Raw genomic sequence first — 9,002 nt, 5'->3', positions numbered from 1 at the left:
GAAACTAACCAATAAATATTATGCATATTTCACGGCCATTAAGCTAAAATGTTTTTTACGCATGACACAAGGTGTGTATATATAAAAGAGGTTTTAATATAATTTATTCATATAAAAAGATAAAAACATGAGAAAAACTATAGTATGCGCTAGATTGCTAAATATATAAATGAAATAATAGGAATAGAAAGCCATAAAATAATGGTTAATAATGTCATAATTAAGCTCTTGCGGGACTTAAAAATGACATTTTTTTTATCCACTTGGCCAATAGAAAACAACAACAACAACAAAAAACAAAACAGAAGTAGCTGTACAAGCACTACTTTTTTCCTTTAAACGAGCCAAAAAGTAGGAAAAACTAATCTTTTTGTTGTTTTTGTTGTGGTAGCGAAAACTGAAGTATTTGTGACAAGTTTAAATAAGGTTATGACCTTAAACTTCAGGTAAGAATAAGATTACCCAAAGCTTCGGCTATTCATCTTTATCAAGCCCCCAGTGGCACAGCGGTATGTCTGTGGACTTACAACGCTAGAATCCGGGTTTCGATACCCGTGGTGGACGGAGCACAGATAGCCTATTGTGCAGCTTTGTGCTTAATTACAAACAAACAATCAATCTTTATCAAGAGGTTAAAATATAGAAATTCCTCCAGGAAGGTTTGAAAATTCCAAAATAACGTTATTGCGTGTGTGAATTTATCGGTCACAACGAATATAGTTTTTTCTGTGTAGTTATAAGATAAATGTCTAGAAGTAAATATTTTTAAGAGAGAAAGAACCTGGCGTATTTACCAAAAACATTGTTGTGGGGGGAAGGGGAGATTAAAATCATTTGAAAAACATATACATAGTGTCAGTAGAAAAAAACAAGGGGAAATTAGAAAGTGGACCCAAAAGAACAGGGATAAAATGCCTCTGACATTTATTTTGATAGTTAACTCTTTTTTTTTATATACAAAAAATTCCAAACCACATCTCCGCTTTATGTGGTGTCCCAAAAGATAGTTTTCACAGGCCCAATATTTACACATGTCTACAAAATATGCTCAAAATGTCCCCCCCCCCCTTCAAAATCGATACAGTACTAAAGACGTTTAGTCTAGATTATATCTACACTTTCATTAATGCTTAGAGACGTTATCTAAAAAAATTGCCAAGAAACAAGAAAATCAATATTAACTTATTCAACCGGCTTTTCCAGGACACCATGCATAGAAAAGGAAGGTTCTTCGTTTCTTTCAAGTGGAAGGCATTTTTATTTAAAATAATAACTTCGAGGTCTTTTCCTTCTATTTAATCCTTTGTTATTCCCAAATTTTTATATAAATGGAAAGACCTTAAGAGTATGGAATTCCGAGCTTGATTATATTGAACTGCTGGAGAACGTTTCACTGATTTTAATTTGCTGATTGTGGTAACATTTGTACAGACACTTACTGAAGCATCTGTACTAAAATGTATGTTTGTTTCAGAACAATGCCACATTGGCCACCTGCTGTATTCACCGCGGGGAATTGAACCTCGAATTTTGGCATCGTAAGTCCGTAAACTTATCGCTGTTCCACCGGAGGACTTGTAATAAAATTATCACAAATTACTAACTTTTATGTATTTTGTTTCTATCGAAGAGATTACTTGAAAATAATAAACATCTAAAGAAATAGGAATTATCTGGCCCTAGAAATACAGTACGATTTATCTGTTTACTTTTAGCACCATAAGCATAAAACAATGATTGGTCTCAATCGTACAATAAAATATCTCAGAGAACAAGTAACTTTGGATACTTTTTAAAATCTAAAGGTAGAAATACTCATAATGTTAGAAAACCCTTAGGTTCAAGAAATCAATTAAAAACTATATAACCAAAACGCTTTCGAATGGTGGACCTTTATTCATTATTGGTAGACTGCCTTGGTTCCGTTATTAATCGATATTTGTTTGTCGTCGTTGTCAATATTCTACTTATTTTCAGCCCCATTCTAAATAGTTGCTTCAATAACGTGTAAATTGTTATATTCCAATACTCAAAATTCTATCTACACCCTGGAGCCTCCTAGCATGGCTTTGTGGTTAAGGTGATCGAATCGCGATCTTTGTCGCGGGTTAGAATCCCACCACCGAACATGCTTTCAGCCATGGGGTTTTTAAGTGTGACGGTCAATCCCACTATTTATTAGTAATGAGTAGTCCAAGATTTGGTGATGGTTGGTGTTGACTAGCTGCCCTATCACTTTTAAACTACGGACGGCTAACGCAGATAGTCTTCGAGTATCTTTCCGCGAATTTCATCATCAAACAAATCAACCTCCACACATCAACATGAATTAGGTACGTTTTTGTTTTCTTCTAGAAATTAATTACTGAGATCAGATATATAGCTTTGCTGTATTTTATTACTTTGAAAAGGAATGCGCCATCTGAACGTGATAGAATGAGTATAGAAAAAAGAAATATACTTTTTCATACTATTTTACGGACTTGCAGAGCAAACTTCAAATGTTATATATATCTTTTAACCTTTTTTCACCAATTTATCTGACATCATCGAGTAACTTGCATGAAGTGATTACAACAAATAAATATAAGTTGGAGGAGATGCACATGAGTATCAGAAGTGGTGTATCAAACAATTATAACAAACAACAATACTTAAATAAAATGTTTATTTCAATCTATATAAATATAATAGTACTGTCTGTTGTATGCCTGTGTAACTACTTCGCAGGGTGTGGATGGATCTTCACCAAAATTAATAAGGAGTTTCATTAGGTCCATGTAGAGATACATACACATTTTCAGTTTTGCATTTTGGGTTTTGCGGTTATTACCACTACTTTCCCCCTGTTGATTGTTTGTTTTTGAATTTCGAGCAAAGCTACACGAGGGCTATCTGCGCTAGCGTCCCCAATTTAGCAGTGTAAATGATGTAATTGAATTACGTATAGTTTTTTTTTTTGCTTTCAAATTTGCGAAAGCCTTTTTTCTTCTCTTCGATATACGCGTTTTATCAAGAGTGCATTTCTTACGGTCTCTTCTGCCGCCATTCTTACGGTTTGTTATGTTAAGTCTTCTGTAAGATTTTCGATAAAGAAGCTATTCACAGTTACAAACCCATTAGTTAAAGAACTGAAAAACAAACAAACAACATTAAGAAATTATACTGTTGCCAGTTACTATGTCATTTTACTGTAGTGTTATTCCAGCTTATACGTAAACAAACTTCACACAAGACCTCATGTTTGCCGTGACAGAAGCTCATATGATGTCACTAGATCTCGTATGATAAAAATTTCTAATCTATTTGTAGGTATAATTTTTTTATGGATCCTATATTTTGTATTCTTATAACATTGACGTGTGACGTGAACGGTACGAAACCTGGCAACAATGAAATATATACTTGGGAAATTAAAGTTCGGTAGGTGGTAGCACAGTAGCAAACACTATACAGGATTTTTTTTCTTCCGAAAACTTCGGATGTAATACTTTGAGTTAAGAGGCACATTAAGCTAATATAATACTAAGTCGGCAAACAACGATTTATAAGCATATTGAAGTGATCTGTGTGTGGGGTAACATATTACATGTCAAACTTGAAGAAAACACACAAATGTTCTGTCGAAATATGTAGTATGTTACCCTCAAAAATATATTACTTCATTATGCTTAACCCCCAATGGCACAGATCTTTATGCTTAACTACAAACAAAACAAGCATTATGCATATAAATCATTTTTTGCCATCTTATTATTATTATTCGTTTGTTTGAAGTTAAGCATAAAGCTACACACTGGGCTATCTGTGCTCTGCCCACCACGGGTATCGAAACCCGGTTTCTAGCGTTGTGAGTCCGCAGACATACCGCTGTGCCGGCATTATTATTCGTATGTAATGCTATTTCGAACAGTTTCATTGATGTATATGGATTATCACTGCCTCCATTATCACGATTTGAACCCTTGTGACTTTTTTTTTCTGGGGTTATTCGAAAGTAACCCACACACTATACAGGAGATTACGGAAACAGCAACGAGCTCTATATAATATAACCTAAACATATATATGTATATATATACAGCTGTAAAGGATGCAGTAACTCGGGAGATGTATGAAATTTTCCAATGCACAATTCAGTGTTGAGCGCAATGACACATGTCGTGCTTTATCACAGCAAGGAGGACTTATTAAATATGTCATTCACACTTCATTGAACCCCAACTTAAAAAAAACAACAAAAAAACGTTTAGTGTAACGTTACCAAGTTTCGTACTGTTCGCATTTCATACAACAGGGTTATTACGAATATAAAATGTACGATATCATTAAAACAAAAAAGGACAAATTTGTGCTTTTACTTTTAACTATTATTTTTTAGTATACAGAATATTAAGATTAATAAAAAACTGACAAGTAATCACAACATCGTTTTCTATCAATTTTGTAACTTGTATGTACAGGTAAATATAAAGCGTGTAAATCAACCACACAGAAAATACAAATTTATTCGGAATATATCACAAGATTAGTCAAGAAAATTGGATTTTTTTTTTGAACAATTGGTTTGTTTGTTATGGATTTTGAGCAAAGCTACACGAGGGCTACCTGCGCTAGCCATCCCTAATTTAGCAGTGTAAGGCTAGAAGGAAGGCAGCTTGTCATCATCACCCACCGCCAACTTTTTGCTCCTCTTTTACCGACGAATAGTGGGATTGACCGTCATATTATAACGCCCCGACGACTGAAAGGACGAGCATGTTTGGTGGGACGCGAATTCGAACCCACGACCCTCAGATTACAAGTCAAGCGCCCCAACCACCTGGGCTACGTAGTATAGAGTATCCGAAAATAGTGAATCCTAGTGTTAATAATTCTTACACCTTTTTCGCAAATACTAGCTATGCCCCTTGGAGACGCTACAAAAGTGACGATCAAATCCTACTATTCGATTAGACATGAGTTGGCGGTGGGTGCTGTTCATTATTTGCCCATCTCCTAGCCTACCTGTTCAAAAATAAGGACGATTATATCCAGAATAGTCTTTTGTGTACCAACTCAGTTGGTAACAAATAAAATGTTATATTTCAAAACACTTGGGGAACCGAAATTCTGAAGGAGTCTAAAAAAATCGACGAAAAGTAGGTTATTATTATTACAAAAAAAATCTCAAAGAAATCATTTCAAACCTTATTTCTCGGCAAAAAAAAAAAGGCCAATCTAGCCAAAGAAAATCGATAATTGTAGATTCTGACTTTAATAATGTGACTACTTCGTTTGCAAAAGCCACAATGTAGAAACATTACACCAATAAACAGTCAACCCTAATTTACTGAGTCACTGTAATTCGATTATGTTAGTAACAGAGAAGTATGATGGAAGTTTCCAGGTGCGATGACAGTCATTGGTAGATTATCTTAGTTCAAGCTTTTGGAAGTCGTCTTTACATAGATTTGAAAAAGAGAGAAAAAAAAAAAAACGCTGGTAGGGTAGAAGGAAATCCTCCAGTTCATCGTTTTTCATAACTTTATATATACGACATTTCAATTCATTCTCACACTAATGTATTACACACCGATTCATTGCTGTTGATCGTTGTATTACATTTCTAAAATTCACTGTTGCTAACGATTTTATTTAACTGCTTTTATAATTAATGTAATACATTGCCATTAGTTAATTATGAATTTAAGCCCTTCATCATTACTCATTTGCTATTATTAATTAAATGTGTAGTCTTCATGTGTAATGTGGAACCAATTAGTAGTCTTCATGTGTAATGTAGAACCTATCATTCATATTTTCAGTGAATGGATTTTATTCCAATATAGAACTTTTACCGACTGTACAATATTCCAATACATTACTTAATCAGTAAACTAATACACGTTAATATCCATAAATAAAATAAAATGTTTATTTCATGTGTTCAAAATACAATCATTACATATTGTCTTGTTTAAGAATTTCCCTGTGATACTCCAACAGATACTGCAATTTAGGTTTAGGAAGAAAAGTAACTACAATCTACCTTTGATTGTAAATATGCAAATGTGTTAGAAATACTATACAAATTACTATGAATATTTATATATATATATATATATATATTTTGTTTTGTTAAGAATGTTGAGCTAGAAATACAGCAAATCAGTACAAGTCAAAATACATTTCCAAACTGGAACCATTATGATATTCAAATTCTTGCAGAGTTGACTAAGGTTCTTGGAAATATAACTGATTTGGGAAATTTTAACACGACAACAGTAGGAACATTACGTTTAAGACACTTTAAGGCTGATTATCACTAAGTGAGATGGTTTGCTTTTGTAGATATTTTACATATTTTAACACTGTAAAGCTCCTACAGTATCAATAAAAATAATTTCTGTAATTAAAAAAAATAACTGTAAATAATAAAACTATACCAGAACTTGTGAAATGAGAATATTATAACAAAGTTACAAGTAACTTGTTACTTTTACAACAGATCTATTGAATTAATCTTCTATGTACCTATAAATATACAATAGAAACAGATTAATAACCTGGAAACATCACCACACACTACAAGGAATACTTGTCTTGTAAAACACTAAAGAAAGCTACTTTATTAATAAAATCTTACTATACATATAACACTACACAGATATCTTTCTGCAAAACTTCAGAAATCGTCCATTATGTACAACTAAACAAATCCAACTTGAAAAAAATCAAGTTTTGTCAGGTCAAGTAAAATATTCTGACATAAAACTAAACAAACGTTATTACATACACCAACTTAAGCTGTAGAACAACTTCCAACTGTCATGTGTCTTATGTCCAAGTCCTGCACTGTATTCAGTGGTGTGGGAACATTATTGATAAAGATTTTTTATATCAGTGTCAGATTGATGAGTCAAGCGACAACACACACACAGATATATATATATATACATATAGTACATTGACATTCACTAAGTTCTCTAATTTGTTGTCAGCTTCAATATTTTAAAGTGGTTGGTGGTGTTCAAACATAAAACAGACTTTGCATTTGGTCATTAAGTTAAAAAAATAAAAAGAAGAAAAAAACTGGTCAGAAAAACTAATTCATGATATAATGAATCTGCTACTAAGACAGTACTACAGAATAACAATATTAATATATTTGAAGCTCATTCTGAAATACAAGGATAACAAATGTACACACACCTGTAAATTTGGATATACAGCATGTTAGAAAACAGGGAGAAAAATATATATATATATATCTGGAAACCAGGAAATACAGCATGAGAGAAAAACAAGGACAACAAATACATACACCTGGAAATACAGTGTGAGAGAAAACAAGGACAACAAATAAACACATCCGGAAACCTGGAGATAAAGCATGTAAGAAAACAAAGACAATAAATACATATGTCTGGAAGACTCGAGATACAGCATGAGAGAAAACAAGGATAACACATACACATATCTGAAAACCTGGAGATACAGCGTGAGAGGAAACAAGGACAGCAAATAAACACATCCAGAAACCTGGAGATCTGGAAATTTGGGGATAAATAGCTTAGAATAAATACTCCCATTCAAATTTGTCGAAAACACCTAAACAGCAATCTGAATAAAAAAAATCCATTCAGCCAAAGGTTATTTTTATTTTCAGTTTAACAGTTTCTCAAACATATGAATAAAGAAAAACAAAACTGAAATTTATAAGGGACTTGTATAGTAGTGTTTTTTGTTATTATTTATAAGGATGTATACATTAATACAAAAAGTATGAAATGCATTCATTTTCCAAATGGTGTCAACAATAGTGTCAATGTTTCATATTACCAGTGCTACCTAATGGGCAGTCAACATCAAAAATATTTTTTAAAGGAAAAAAAAATTAAATTAAAACCTTTCTTTACTTGAGCTAGTTTTTCTGTTTTTTTGAGCAATGAAGCTCTATTACAATACAAACACCAAACCAATGCTTGCATACACTCTGTGTACATTGACTCTTAAGAGAAAACAAAAGGATTTATACAAGTAGTTTTGGTTTGAGTTTGTGCTTACTGAAAATGCCACCAGGGTCACTTTATTTGCAGACAACAAAATCTCTATTTTCATTCATCTGTTTGGTATGACTTTACTACACCTAAATACAGTCATGTGATACTCCTGATATGTGAAACACATGTCAATAACTATACTGTAAAACATAACTTCTCAGTTTTTAAGACATTGTCTTTCACTTGATATATTTTCAATATTTCTTAACCTATATACAATTGACATGAGAAATGTTAGAAAATATAACAGAGTAAGAAAAAACTTCTTTGTCCGATATAAAAAAAAAGCAAAGACCGAATACAATTTATACATTAATATTTCCATATATCCAAAGTACTCTTGCTGTAGTTTTTCACAAACACGACAAATGAAAGAACATTCACATATACTGTCAAGTTATAGCATCAAAATGATATTATATACATAGTCATATAAAGTTAAGTGTTTTACTGGCCATGTATGATGATAATTAATAAAAGATTTTGGGAAATTGAATATTTATTAAAATTCTAAATAGTCCTTTATTTCATGATAAAGATATTTTAAAGAAAAGGCTATTTCATATAATATTCAATCTTGCAATGATATCTCAAGTGTTTAAAATATGAAATACTGTTTATCTCACCTGTTCATTTCATTCTACTCTATCCTGTTTACTTATACAAAAAATCTCTTCTCAGCTTAGATAAAAAAGACAGATTTTTCCAGATGTTACTCACAATAGAAATAACTACAACAACTTTTTCCTACTTTTTAAACATACAAGTATCTGACATTAATGTCCCAAATCAGATTCTAACAGCCTCATTGGTGTACTGGTGCAGTTTTGGAAACCAAATGAAGTTTATCTACCACATGTGTACATTAAAGCTAAAAGATGAAACAGCTTTAATGATGTAGTTTTGGAAGCCAAGTGAAAGTTTATCCACCACAGGTGTACATTAAAACTATAAGGT

Source organism: Limulus polyphemus, unplaced genomic scaffold (assembly GCF_000517525.1).
Source record: "Limulus polyphemus unplaced genomic scaffold, Limulus_polyphemus-2.1.2 Scaffold1963, whole genome shotgun sequence".
NCBI lineage: Eukaryota > Metazoa > Arthropoda > Merostomata > Xiphosura > Limulidae > Limulus > Limulus polyphemus.
Note: the sequence above shows the minus strand (reverse complement) of the source record.